At 29.7% G+C, this 16,480-nt stretch overlaps 1 protein-coding gene across 1 annotated transcript in view; it reads right to left on the reverse strand.

Moving 5' to 3' along the window:
* The window catches only part of LOC106647241 (uncharacterized), a 153,259-nt gene that overhangs the window by 97,162 nt on the left and 39,617 nt on the right, over positions 1-16,480 (reverse strand). The window lies entirely within an intron of this gene.

Consider the following 16,480-nt stretch of genomic DNA (forward strand, 5'->3'; position numbering starts at 1 on the left):
AAATTTTTTAACACTTTTGGTTTTAGTGAGCGCCTAATAGAGATCTGGAAATAATTATGTACGCAAAATTACCTAAATGTACATCATAAACGCATAAAGATTAGTCGTGTAGCTAGGGCAAGATATTGAAACTTAGAAGTAGCAAATTTTGTTAAAGGACGAGAAAAGAGTCTGCACGTTGAGTCAAGGCGAGGACGGAAGCTTAGAACACATATTCATGAGATGTCAAATAATAAATGGATTGTAAAATTTGTGACGAAAATATACAGCAGGATGATATTATCAATAAGTTTGAAGATGTAAGCTTACGTAAAACTGCGAAAAATGAAGATAGATTAGATTTAATATTGGAAAAACTAAGGACTAAGGAAAGGAAGCAGTACAATTTACTTGTGCCCTGGTCTACTTAAAATCAAGGTATAGATCCATATAAGTAAAAAAAAAAAAAAATTATTGAAAACGTTAGGTTCATTTAATGGTATGCGAGTTAAGAAGAACGGGTAATGTACTATATGATTTCTGTTTAAATATATTTACATCGCTTCGGTATCTATATGAAAAATTATCATTGTATTCTACTGTAATAGCGTTTTATATTTGATAAGGAATGTTATACATAATACTACAAGTTATTATGATTACTGTACTGAGGCCGTTTTCTAGGACAATTTTATGAATAGTACGTATTGAAATCACATTGTACACGGTAAAACTTGTAACAAACATGAGCTGACTATCACTTTATATTTTACATTATCAAGTTTCCACTATCTGTTGTATTCTATGTATAGACCTGACTGCACGATAAAGTGGGAAAAACAAAACAAAATCGGAAGATTTTGGCTAAGGTACTCTGATTTAGATTATATTATTTATTTTTCTCTTGTTCAAATTATAGTAGAAAACAATCTAAATTCTCTTTCAAATAGATGATACAAAACTAAATAAAATTTATCGTAGATGCAAGTATCAATAACAACGATTCATTTTTAATCGTAGTAAAAATGAATAAACATTATGGTTCGTAATAATAATGGAGATAATATACATATACATATCTTCCTGTATAATATAGTTATCTCGGTGGTGCATTCCACACAACCCCCACAGACCCCCATTCGCCCCCCACTGCACACTCACAAAGTAAGGTAAAAACCCGTCATTTTCTCCTTTATTTTGACACATCACAATTTTTTTCAAAACCCTCTACATCTCCCTACAGCCTTTGTAATTTTTTGTGATCCCCCTTCGGTCCCCACACTACTTCTGGAAAATTTGACCGGGATCATACTGTCTCCTTCGGACCTTAATATGTATACAGACGTGTTCGTGTCGTACATATTAATCTTTTATTTTCAATCTGCTTCATTACTCAATTACTTTATGACAAAACTTTACTATCACTATCATTTATCTTATGGTCAAGAAAAAATTTAAAGTAATGATTGATTTATATTGGGGTCATTGCACAAAGCGTAAATTACATTTAGTTTATAATTAACACAAACCATGGAAGATTCGCATTAATTGACTCATTTTATGAGTGAACTCATAAAACCCTATTAAACCACGAAGATTTAGGTCTATTCCTATTCTGTTTTAAATTGATGTTGAAATTGGTACAATAGATGAACACAATTCACATTCATGGGATGTATTAATAGTTAATAAATTTTGTCTATACATATAAGAATATTCAAATCATGTTGTTATTATTAGATACATTATTACTCACGATGAAAAATTTCTTTTTAAACAATATTATTAATATTTAAAATGTTTTCTCTGTTGATTGGAACTAATATTCTATTTTTATGTGCGCATCTCGATAAAACCACATACAATTGACCATAAAAAATTAAGGTTTTTTTCAAGTATAATCCCACACTATCAAAACTTTGACCTTAAGACTTTTTTATGGTCATAGCAAATACTACAACGAATGAAAATTATTTTCTATATAAAATAAGTATAAATAAGTATAAAATAAGTATAAAATAAGTTCTATGTATAGTTTCAGTTCATAATGTGTCAGGCCTTTACGAATATTGTTTAACATTTTTTCGGAAAAACTCATATAAATATTATCATCTAATTTATCAACACCTTTAAAGGTTGCATGATCGATGCTATATGCTGGATACAGCATGTTGATTCTATGATATTTTCTTCATTATTTCCACTTGGTAAAGTAGGATGAAGTATGTGTTATGGACAAAAATTTTTAACAAAAGCCGAAAATCTTACGTTGCTTCAATATTACTTATATCGAGCTTCCTATCGACCAAATAGTAAAATTTTTAGACCCATACCCTATGCTGGAAGATTAACGCAACAATTTTTTTTGCATGCATATATGATGATAGAAAATAAAATAACATTATCCAGATGCAATGGTAATAATGCGAAATTTTGGACGACCTAATTTTTGTATTACCGTTACATGTAACCCTTAATGGTTAGAAATAAAGCAAATTTTATAAAACTTTCCTGAAGGTACCACTCCAAATAATATACCGAATGTAACTGTTAGATCATTTCATACAAAATTAAAATTAATTTTAGATTATATCACTCAACACAATATTTTCGAAAAAGTTATTGCTTACGTTCATAGCATTAAGTTTTTAAAAAGCGGAGTATCTCGTTCTCATATTATTTCAACATTGTTTATAAACAATAAATTGATTACCACTATACAGATAGATAAACTTATTTTAGAAAAAATTTTACTTGATTTACAAATACAAAAATTAGTAATTAAACAAATGCTTTATGGACTTTATGGTAAAGATAATCCATGTCTTACCAGTCATCAAAAAATTTGTACAAAAAAATTTCCAAAAAAGTTGACTAATAATACTGTTTTCACAAAAATGGATACCCAAATTACAAAAGCAGTGACAATAACTGTGATCATCACATATTTAGAATCAAAAATAGTGATGGAAAAATTTTGGTTGATAATTTAGTGGTAGTACCATACAATCCATTTTTGTTGACCAAATATAAGTGCCACATAAATTTAAGTATTGTGCATCTATTCAAAGTATAAAGAATACTTTTGATTATATTCATTAAGGAAGAGATAGAGCACCGCATAAAGTAACAAAAACAGATCCGAGTGATAAAAAAGACGATATAGAAATTTTTTATGAAATATCAGAGTATGTAGATGGCCGCTATTTAGGTTCCATGAAAGTAGCATGGCGATTGCAAGAGTTTCCTCTTTGTACACGTAGTCATTCTGTATTTAATTAAACAAGTAATATTTAAAATAAACAAAAATAGTTTTTCAAGAAAATAATACCCCATAAAAAAACTAACTTTTATATAATGTAAAAGTTTAGACGAGTTTGATGTGTTTCAAATACATCCAAAATAATCATGTTTACAAAACTTATAACGTTATACAGTGAAACAAATATTATTTTCATAGCAAAGACTACAATATCTTCAAGTGTTTCAGTTAACATGTTTCTAATGCTACTCATTTAAAAATGTTTGGCGAAATAAAATATTTAAAAAGTAATAAGATCATCAAAAAATAGTCAACTTTGTTGCCACGTCAAAGAGTTATTATAAACATGAAATTATTCATTACTAGAATGAATATCTTAATTAAAATATGTAATTAAATAAAAAATTTTTTCACAAAATAATTGAACGTTTGAAAAGTAATGAGATCAGTTAAAATTAGTCAAGTATATTGATACATCAAAGAGTTATAATTTACTCAAAATTATTCAGTATTAAAATAAATATCTTTATAAAAATATCTGAGCGCATTAAAAATTTTACAAAACGAAATGGAAGATTTAGAAAGTAATGAGATATAAAAGAAATAGAAAATTTTGACATTAAAAATATTGTAATACTTGGATAAGGTATGTTTTAATTTTTATAATACTTTTAAGGTACTGAATAACAAATAGTCAAGCCTAATGTTTTATTTTCATCTTAAAAGCAAAAAAAGTCAGTATTTTAGAAAGTTAATAAATCTGTATAACTTGCCGGCCCGGGTTTATACCACTTTTTAGCAAACAATTAAAATAACGTTTAGAAAAAAAAAAAAATTGTAAATTTATATATAATTATATGTGATCAGGCATATGATAGCTCTATGGGGAGCGTGCCTGCTCACAGATCCTAATGGCTGGGGTTCAAATCCTATTTTGGACAAAATTTTCATTGTTAAATTAGAATTTTTTCAGCATGGGAGTTGAGCCTTTTAAACAACCTACAGCTCCTTCTACAGTTAAAATCTTCGCTTTTTAATAAAGTTGTTACAATATTATACTGTATGCTAAGTACACTATATACGTGTCAAAAACCATGTCTGAGCCTTTGGGGGATGATGAACATAAAAAAAAAAAATGTGTTACAATGGCTTACGTGCAGTTAGTTAAAGACTTATTTGCGTGCTAACATTTTTATTCATTTACTTGGCTTCTTAGTACAAATAATTTCCAGACCTTTAAGTATTTTTTATGTCTGTACAAAGCTTTGACGTTTTAGGCAATGTACAAAAAATATTATTTCATTTTAATGGAACAAGGTTTTGAATCCATAAAACTAGCATTACAGATTGTGAATAAGTTATTTTAAACTCTTACGCTTTTAATTTACTAACAATAGTAAAAGATTTATTTCGTAACCAAGCGAATATTTCAAATAAGGCTTTTTTAAGAAATCGATTTATTTATAAACTTTTTCCATAAGTAGTTAGGATTTTTAAAGTCAAGAACAGTATAAACCCAGGCCGGCAAGTTATACGGATTTATTTACTCTCCAAAATGTTGTCATTTTTTGCTTTTATAATAAAAATAAAACATTAGGCTTAACTATTTATTATTCAGTACCTTAAAAGTATTATAAAATTAATACATACCTTATTCAAATATTACAATATTTGTAATGTCAAAAACTTGACTATTTATTTTATATCTTCTTACTTTCTAAATCTTACATTTCGTTTTGTAAAATTTTTAATGCACTCAGATATTTTTATAAAGATATTCATTTTAATACTGAATAATTTTTAGAGAATTATAACTCTTTGATGTATCAATAAACTTGACTAATTTTAACTGATCTCACTACTTTTCAAACGTTAAATTATTTTGTGAAAAATTTTTTATTTAATTACATATTTTAATCAAGATATTCATTCTAGTGATGAATAATTTCATGTTTACAATAACTCTTTGACATGGCAACAAAATTGACTATTTTTTGATGATCTTATTACTTTTTAAATATTTTTTATCGCTAAATATTTTCAAATAAGTAGTACTAGAAACATATGTTCACTGAAACACTATGAGATATTGTAGTCTTTGCTATGAAAATAACTTTTGTTTCACTGTATAACGTTATTAGTTTTGTGAACATGATTATTTTGGATGTATATGAAACACATCAAACTCGCCTAACCTTTTACTTTATATAAAAGTTAGTTTTTTTATGGGGATTTCAGTTATTTTTTGTAAATTTTGTAAGACAATCTATTATGTAAAAAATTGAATATCAAAATTTGTAGCAATTATTGATTATAATTTTTTTTTTTTTAATAATATTTTTATCAATAATACATGAAAGTCGTAATTCTTTTTCAATTGATTCTCTTTGACAATTAATTAAAATGGTACAAAATTTTGGTCTTCTTTATATTTACTGTGGCTTGCACAACGCTCCATTAATACTAAGTATCTGAAAAGAATCATACATACAAATTATTAATTATATGTAAAACTCATTAAATAAGCTTATATAAAAATAATTATTTTACTTCGTTGCAATTGATATTTTTGTAAAATCTATCGATCAGTACGCTGCCCCAAATAAGCACGGTAATTTTCTTGTTACCATTTGTTAAAACGAACTTAAAAAACCATTCATTGTTTTTCCCAACTTTGGAAGGAGCAGTGACGTTCTTGATGTAACCCAAAACGCTCCTAATACAATAAATCAAAACAAACATTGAATCAAACAACAACAAAAATGAAAAGTTTAAAAAATTATTATGGCAAATTATTTGCTTATGTATGAAAAACTATATAATATGCTTACGCTGTAGGATCCCGATCAACTAGCTCTTCAAACTCTTCATTGGTCGTATACAATGATTCAAGAGCCATTTTTAAGACTTACTAGTCGATCAAAGTTTCAGGCAAAATACAAGAAAAAATTATGAAGTCGGCGTGGCCTGTCAAGGTTATGAACAACTATGTTGCACGTTCTATCAGAGCCTGTGTGTAATGGCTAGCACGGTTCCACTCAAGGTCACAGTTAAACACCTGCAGCTTATGTGGGACACTGCTCGGACAACGTCGACGACAACGAAAAATTTAAGGATGGCAAAAGCATATGCAGTAAGACAATGTCCACACGTGCACACAAATTTAATTATGGCAGGGAGATAGTGCATGTATTATACATACAGTGCAACTGTGCATTTTTCTGCGCAATATTGATTTCTACGCTCTTTAAGAAAATCTGCTAAGATTTTGATTTCTACGCACTAAGGAAATCAGTTATAGCCCAAGTGCGACTAACTTCAAGGTCTATCCATGCAAGAGATTCCTAAAACTCACTATTGTGACAAAATAATATATATTTGGATGTAAATATCAATAATTAATTATCAGGAATTTGTAAATATTGTATGCATAAATATATATACATACTTAAAATGATACTTTACAGAGCTTTAAGATCCTAAGAACGAGTTGACTATACTTTGACACAGTAAATCGATAGTATCGATATCTTTGTAGCCAGTATGCGGCCAACCTAACGGTCTAGTCATGGCAAACTGAGGAAGGAGAAAGAAAAAGAGATTTTGGTAATTTTGTTTAACCATGCATCTCATTATCATGTTTTAATAGTTTTCCCACAAATATTATTGTTGAGAATCATAGTTGAACATACAAAATGTAATATTGCATCAAAAAATTTTTAGTAAAGTAATGATGAGTATTTTTTTTTATTTACTGAAAATTTGGTATTCGAATATAGAAGTAAATAGTGTACGCGGTAACCACGGCATTGTCATCGTCAGCTTCTCAAACTCGCCTTCGTGGCGCAACCGCGCCACTTGATGTTTAAAGCTATAACACTTCAAAACAGCATTAACAGCTTGGTTTGAATTAAAGCAAATAGATAGTTTTGCAAAAAAAAGTAGATACGTAAATATTTCAGAATATTACTGTTTTAATTCGACGGTAAAAACTTGGGTTAGAAGAGAATAAGTAAGAGGTAATTTAACAATAGGGCGACTAAAAATAGTGTTACTTGAGGAGTGTGAATGTTTTTTTTTAAATTAAATTTAAATCAGACGAGTGGAGCTGAATCTTTCGAAAGTGTGGACACAGTTGATAGCACACTTGATAGTTCGTTTAGAGATACTGCTATTGCTTTAGGTTAAGTTGAACGCGACTCTCAAATACATAAAATATTAGAAGAAGCTTGTAACGTTATGCTGCTGTATTAACTGAAAAAAATTTTCGCATGGTTTAAAATATCCGAAGACGTTTGTGGTAAATCTATTTGGGAATCACTTCAACAAATTTTTTATTGAAGATTTAAAAGACGATAAACGAAACAATACTTTGTTAAGTTTAAACAAAATCTTTAAATTTGAAGAAAAAGCATGTAAAGATTATGGATTACCAGAACCAAATAAAACAGTAAAATCGGAAAATATTGAGGACAATAAAATGAAAATTTATTAAAAAACAAATTTTAAGGATTAATTTGTTAACCTAAATAGTGATCAAAAAATAATTTTTATTGTAATTATTAACAGTGACTTAAAATTATATTTTATTGATAGTCCATAAGGTTCTGTAAAAACATTTTTATACACAACATTTATTTTTTTATTTTTTTGTTTAAAAAGAAGGAGGTTATATCTATGGCTTGGACTGGAATTGCTTTAATTTTATGACCTAAAGAAATGACAAGTCATAAAATATTATAATTACCATTAAATATTGAAAGTTCTTTTTTAGAATACGAAGCTGTTAAAAAAAAATTACAAGAAGTAAATGTTATTATTTGGGACGAAGTTTTAATGATCTTTGAAAAAGCTTTGGAAATAGTGGATAAAACTTTAAAAGATTCATGTGGTAATATTATTTTATTTGGTGGAAAATTATCTACTTTAGGAAGCGATTTCATACAAATACCTTCAGTGATAAAGCAGGAGTGTGAAAGTCCTATAATGAATGAAACTATAAAGTATTCAGTTCTATGGAAACACTTTAAAATGATAAAATTTAAAAGTAATATGCAGTGTACAGATTTAAAGTTTTCAATATTGTTAATGGACATAAGAAATGGAAGAAATGGAACGATAGTCTTTCGAAATTCTACAGGAATGAAAAACTGATGATGTGCGTTAACAAATTTATGGAGATGGTATAAATATATTACATTAAAAGAAAAGTACATACTTACTACAACATAGATAATGCAAAACATTAAGGTAGTGATTACACTGATGAAAATATAAACATAAATTTTTCTATCGAAACTTAAAAAATATACATGAAGGATTACCGCCACATGTTATAAATTTTAAAGTAGATGCTATTGTTATGTTAATAAGAAACTTGACCATATTTGATGGGTTGTGCATCGGCACTAAATATGTAACAAAATTATTTAAATATAATTTAGAAGCAAAAATAAAAAGTGGTTAAAAATCTCATAGTCAAGTTTTTATCTTAAGAATAACGTTTAATAACAATTATAATTTATCTTTACCGTTTATTATGTACAGAAAACAGTTTCTAATAGTTCTAGCTTTTTTTATGACAATCAATAAATCGCAAGGTTAAAGTTTTGATACATTAAGATTTTACTACAAAAGACCTTTGTTTTCTTATCGTCAACTATACGTATTAGTATCAAGATGTGAAAATTCTGAGAATATATTTATACAAAATGATTCAGAGAACCAAACAAACATCAAAAACATTGTATGGCAAGAAATTTCTGAACGTTAATAATCTTATTATTCATTTGTCTACGTTTATTCCTTATAATTTTTTATTTTTCTCTAAGAAATAGAATTTTTTGGAATATATAGAATGCGTCTTGAAAATCAGACTTTAAACAATTGAAAATATAAAAGAAACTTATGTATTAAAGCACTGTATTACCAAATCCTAGCATTGAAAGAAAATAGAAATGCTCGCATTACAAAATTGTGCATGCATAATATAACTTTGACGTTCATTTTGAAAACCTTGAATTTTGGTAAAAAATTCGTTTTACATAATTAAAGAACACCAAATACCATATCGCTGCTATAAAATAATATTATTGAATAACGATTAATCAATATTTCAACTCATACGATTACGTATATCTTTTTCTTACAAAAAAGCTTTCATAATAAAATTTCTATCTCTAAATACGTTAGTTTAAATGTAAGTTGTATTCATTTTATAATGAAATATTGCGATACGAAACTATATGTTGTATGTATATTTAAAGTATATTGGAATATTAGAGACAGCATTAAGAAAAGTAAACAAACTGAGTATCAATTGATTATTTATCTAACAAGTCCATTATTTTGTAGATATTAAATTTAAATCATATAAAGTTATCGAATTTATAAGTTACAAACATTCCTTGAGGGTTGGTGCGCGAAGAGCGCAGGAGGGCGAGGCCCTACTAATGTGTATATATAAACCTTTATGTAAAGTGACTTGTAAGGACTTTACGTGCTTTTAGAATACATACTAGTAACATTGAAAAGTTATGAGGACAGTCAGCATAAGTACGATTTTGTCTTTATAATTACCTTTTTTTCAAGTAGTAAGTAAATATACATGTATATGTTTAAATATATATATATATGTTTATAAATAGTGACTTATGCGGACTTTACTTGCTTTTAACATATCTATTAATAACATGGTAGAATTATGCAGACGTCCAAATACTTCCACTGTTGTCCTCATAATAACCCTTACATCCATGTGATTATCCGCATAAGGCACCTCTTGATTAACACACACACACACACACACACACGCGCGCGCACACACACACACACACACACAAACACGCGTGCGCACGCACGTTCAACGTTTTTTTAAACTTCTAAATAACATTAACACATAAATTAAATTAAATTGATAATTTATAACTGACTTGGTTAACAGGTAAGATTTGTTTTTAAATAAATAATGTTTAAACTGACAATTCAATACATTTTTTATGAATTTCAAGTTCGATTAAAAATCAATATTAATTTTCAATCAATTACTAATGTCTTTTTTCTTCGACGTTTTCTTAAAATTTAACGGGTTGACCTTTTTTTGTTTAAGTAATAGATTCTTTATAATTAAAAGTACACGTACTAATTCGACTTTTGGGCCCACAGCTTTTTATTGCAGTACAATAATCAAAATTAAATTTCGGGTTCCATAAGGTTACGTGTTAAAATGACGAATATATACAGGCGATTTTCTCAAAAATGAAAGTGTTGACCTACCTCTTTCTTTAAAAAAAAAAAAAAAAAAAAAAAAATCCGGCGTACTTTATTTACATAATCTCTGAATTTGAGAGCTAGACATCATTCAATTCAAAATCGCCTAAGCCTCCTTAAAAGCTTGGAAATTATTAGTTTAGAAACATAAGCCAGTAGGCTCATTTTGGGTTCAAGAGCTTGTGGTTGATCGGTTCCAAAACATAGGCCTCAAGCTTTTATAGAGTTTACGGGTTTCCTAGTTCAAAAGCATTGACTTTTGGCCTGTTTGGAATTAGGGGTGTGAGATTTTGCAGTTTACATACACAGGCCTCTGGTTTGTCTACGGCTTAAGAATTTGAGATTTTGCGGTTCACATACACAGACCTACGGCCTGCTTAGGGTAGAGGGATTTGGGATTTATTAATTTTAGAACGCAGACCTTCAGCTAGTCTGGAGTTTAGAGGTTAGGGATTTTGCAGTTTACATGCACAGGCCACCGGACAGTATGAGTTTCAGGTGTTTGGAATTTGCAGGGGTTGAGAAGTTCGGGTTTTATTAATTAAGGAACACAGACCTTTAGCCTGTCTGGGGTTTAGGAGTTTAGGATTTATAAATTGAGGAACATAGGTCTTTGCCCGTCTGTGGTTTATGGGCTTAGAACTTACATGTATTTATTGAACTTTTATCTGAGGAGTGCTTTACCCCTGTAAAATTTATGAAATTGTCATGGCACGTCAACTTTATTTTTTAATTTTGTGCGCAAAATTTTTTTACTTTTTTTTTAGTGTTTTTATAATTTTTTAATGGATAATTGATACAAATTGAATGGGTTCTTAATGTCTCAAAAATAGGGGATGCAAACCTTACTACTAAAAATAATGTCGATTACTTATTCTTTGCACGAGAGATATTTCCTATTCTTAATAATGATAAAATATAGAGTCGGAGCTAAGAAATTAAGGATAAACGGATTTTGAGGGTGAGCTTTAGGGGTTATTTTTATAACTGCGTATGGGCCGATGATAAAGAACACGTGTCTAATATTTTCTCATACTTTACCACATGTACAAATTTTATTCAAATCAAAGTCTGACAACAAAGATACTGTCATTGTAAGTATAATAAGTATGTCTGAATCATCGTTAATATGTTTGAATTATAGGAATTCAAAATGCTGATACATCAATATTACTGGTTTCTCGTGTTTTTCTTTCGTAATGCAATTCGGTGAGATCGGCGAAATAAAATAAGAAATTCACTTTCGTGGCACATCTTTATAAGGTCACCAATCTGAAATCATCGGTTTTAAAAATACTAAGTTTCATTTTTACGTGTTTCTATTTCGTACAATTGATTGAAAGACTCTTCTTTTGAGTTAAAGGAGCAGGGGGTTGCCGCGCGGAGCCCACAGGCGAAGCTCCACTATTATGCACATATATTGTGTCCACTAAAAAATAATCGCATAAATCCACAAACCGCAGAGTTAACCCTTACAATAGGTATGTTAATATGTTACACTTTATCATTGGTAGTTACAGCTCGAGCTCGGATATTGGAACATATACGCTAGAGAGTGCAGCGATCTTTTCAACTGTATATGTACAGACAGTTGTACTGCATGCGTTTAATGAGTTTTTGTTCTCTCTAAGCCTAACCTATACACTCTCTCAGAACAAATTCTTTTCCGTGAACTGGCGTCCAACGTTCATATAGTTTGCTTCAAGATTTGTAATTTGTGTGGCAGTTTATAGTAATTTAAGAATTATTCATGAGTTATATTCTAAATTCCACAAATCTTTGGACTTTCTCATTGCAAAAATGGATCATTCTAAAAACATCACGGTTAAGGGCTTATCTATGAGACGGTTTGTATGGTTATCTTTAGCTTTGAATTTTTTAGAGATAAGCACATTATGAATTACCCATAGTTTTGATTCTATCTCACAGTTTAACATGTCCTCTGCAAAGACAAATATTTTCATTTCTTCAAACACATAGAAATAAGGTTTAGAGCGAAATAATTAAATTAATTCTATATACATACCATAAGAGAGTATTTTTAAAGGATGTACGTAGTGTCTTAGGCAGAATTATGAGACTTGGAAATTATGATAATAGATATTTTTCATGAATATATCCGAAAAATAACTTAAATCCCTTTACAGTACGTTTTAACTACTAAACAAGTACACAAACTTAATGTTTCTACTTTTAACTAAATTAATAACAACTGAAGAAATTAAAATAGAGAAAATGCATGCTGCTATATATATAGCCCCGCTAATATATATGTATATATATATTAGTGGGGCTCCGTCCCTCTTCGTACCAACCCCCCTCCCTTTTATTGAGTTTTTAAGTGTAATTTTTTCCAAATAAGGTTTGTATTAATATTTTTTAAAGCCTTAAGAAATTTTAAAATTAATTGTTAGTATGAAAATAATATGTTGAAGTATATTTTACAAAATTCGGAAGACTATGGCATACGTTATGGCATACCTTATCCCAAACCCATACATAGGTATCCATCCCTACTATGGGCAACACAACCGATTCCCGACTGTGGGTACCACCTGGTGTGTGTGTGTGTGTGTAACAACGCAACACACACTTGTGTAAGTGGCTAAGGTGCCAAGGCAGCACGGATCAGCGGGCCGGGAGGAGAGACACTCTCACTCTTGTCTGCTCGCCGTAGAGTCGTACCACATGTACGTCGGTTGAGTTTTGCGTAAGCTAGTGAGGCGAGCTCCGTATCAGGCAACAACAGGAGACGCAGCCACGGCTACCTGTTGCTGACCCGACCGGTTGCAGGCGTATACACGCGGTTTCTGCTGGGACTCGTGCCATCCGAGTGCTGATACCTGCCAGACGGATCTCCCAGTGCCCGTGGTCAAGTTGCGGTGTACCTCGCCATAGGAGTGATAACGGTAGGCCTTTTTCCCGTATTCCTGTCCCTACCATGAAAGCACTGTGCCGAACAGCAACTGCCGGACCCACAGGGCCGAGTTGTTAGTTGATAGGTCTTGTCGGATGGCTGGACGTTGACATTCTTTTGTACGTCATACATAGTCATTGTCAGAATAAACACATTATCTTTATATATAAATAGATGTGTTTTCCTTAATTGTATGTGTTTGAATGCCAGCTATCCACCTCTCCTAATAGCCCTTAAGAATAATTATTAATAAATATTAGATGTACCGTGTCTTGCTGCTGACGGCTAGGCGAGCAAGACACAACACATCGAAAACTATATATGCCCCCCGCGCGCTCTGCGCACCAACCCCTGTAGTTGTAAATTAGATTTACGAAGTATAGAAAAAAACCCGAATTATATTAATTGTTACTTAAAATTTATATATGTAACAAATGTATATTAATCATAATTAATGACATAAATTTCTAACAATCACTTCTTATTTCCCCTGACTAATAACAGATATTTCTATGGGATTAGTAGAACACGATTTTCAAAACGATATAATTTTTGAAGAAGCATGTAACGTTATGCTGCACTTTTAACCACGAAAATTTTTTGCGTGGTTTATTCTGTCTGAAAAATTTTGTCTTGTAAAGATTTCAATTTACCAGAACCAACAGAAACGATGAAAAAAAATATTGATACTGACAATGATGAAAGAATATTTTGTAAACATAAATTCCATGAAATGTTTTGACAACTCAGTCATGATCAACGTCGAATTTTTCAAGAAATAATAAAATTAAAAAAAAAATTTTTTTTATCGATGGTCCTGATGGATATGGAGAAACTTTTCTATACAAAAGATTAATTTATTATTTCATATCAATTGAAAAAAAATTCTTACGATGGCTTGGACAAGTATTGCTTCTATTCTGCTTCCAAAGGGAATGACCACTCACAGAACTTTCAGACTTCCTTTAGACTTAAGCACTATAGAAAGTGTATTTTTCCAGTTTGAGCCAGATAAACAAAAATTACGTAATGTCAAAGTAATTATTTGGGATGAAGCTTTTATGGTACCAAAAAAAGCGTTAAAAATCGTTGATAGGACTTTAAAAGATTTATCTAGTAGTGATAAGCCTTTTGGAAATAAAATAATTTTAGGTGGAGACTTTCGTCAAATTCTCCTAGTAGTGAAAAACGGAAGCAGAATAAAATTATTCAAGAAATCAAAAATTTTTTAATTTTTGGCCTTTATTTGATACTTTTTATTTAAAAAATAATGTAAGTTCGATTGATAAAAATTTTTTTTCATTGCTACTGGATATAGAAGAAGGCAAAATTAAAACTTTTTAAATTCCTCAGACATGGAAAACAAATGATATATGTTCTTAACTTCTTAATAATGATGATGATTCTTTTATAAGTAAAGCTATATTAACATCTCACAACGAATACAATTACTTTTTGAACAAAAAAATTTTAAATAATATGGTAGGAACATTAGTAACGTGTTATAGTATTGATAAAGCAACTCACAAAGGAGTAGATAAATTAGACGATAATATTTATACTTATTTCTCTACAGAATATTTAAATAGTAGTAAAGAAGGTCTTTTTTCAAACGAATTAGATTTTAACATCAACGCTATTGTTATGTTAATACGAAACTTAAACATATCTGGAGAACTTTGCAATGGTACAAGATTACAAATTACAAAATTATTTAAATACAACATCGAAGCTGGAATAATCTCAGGTAAAAAAAAAAGGAAATAAAGTCTTTTGTCTAAGAATGACACTTAATACAAACAATTCTTCTTCACTACCATTTATATTGTACAGAAAACGATTTCCATTTATCTTAACTGTTCAAAACAAATTTGAAATTAAAAATATTGTTTGGAATGAAATTTTAGAGTAACAAAAAAACTATTTTATAGTTTATTACTATTTTTATACTTTCTTGCAAATTGTATCTTTTATCAAAAAAGCGAATTTCAGTACCGTCTAGTAACCAGATTTATGTAATCGTAAACAATCCGTTTTTTGTAATATGTTTTCAGATACACCATCATAGATGCAAAATTTTATCAGTGTGACAAATGTAACTCAAAATTTTCAAATCAAGAGTGTCTATTATCGCCCAAAAAAATTCACAAAAAAAAATTGTTTGTATGTCATCTGTGTAGCATTATAATATTAGACAAGAAAAACTATTTGCGTCACACAAAGGAATTCCAAAATATTGAAAAAAATTTCAAGTGTATTTAATGCGAAAAAAGTTTCAAAAGAAATTATTACTTACATAGACATTTGAAAAGTCATGAAAAAAACGTTCAAAAAAATGTTTGTCAAAACTGTGGAAAAGGTTATGTAAGAGCAGAGCACCTAAAAAGACATTTTAGAGTATGTAATCAAAATTAACATCGTAAGCAAGATAATTGTAACAAAATTTTTGGTTATGGTCAAATATAAAATTATATGTGAAAATTAGACCACTTGTAACAGTCAATATGTAAGGCTTTACGAATATATTTACATTATATATGGGGAAGCTGGGGGGGAGTTGGGTGGGGAGCTGGGGGGAGCTAGCAAAAAAGTAGGATTACTTGAAAAATGCAAGAAAATGAATGAATAACTCCCTTATTTGGGGGGAGCTGGGGGGAGCAAAACCTCGCTTTAACTCTCACGACTATATAATATTGGAAGATATATATATATATCTTATTTAATATAGTTGTAAGACTGACTTCAGTCACCAACCACCCAGTAATTAATATCCTACAAAAATGAAGACCTGCTTTGCCCCCCTTACATATTTAGCCAGCCCTTACGCTGGGCCCCCTCTCTGACATCCTTCATGGTAACAATCAAATTATTAATCGTAATTTATGACTCTATGATAAAAATACAAGACAATACACAGTAAGGTTATCATTTAGGTGATCATTTTATCAGCATAATACATTTGTGTCAACTTTAGAAATTTACGTTGGTATTAATAATTATTTTACCATTTTTTAACATACTGACGAATTTCATATGAAAGTATCATTTGTGAT

This window comes from Copidosoma floridanum, unplaced genomic scaffold, assembly GCF_036245765.1.
Source record: "Copidosoma floridanum isolate Cflo_tuat_1 unplaced genomic scaffold, Cflo_Japanese_pri ptg000006l, whole genome shotgun sequence".
In the NCBI taxonomy this organism is placed as follows: domain Eukaryota; kingdom Metazoa; phylum Arthropoda; class Insecta; order Hymenoptera; family Encyrtidae; genus Copidosoma; species Copidosoma floridanum.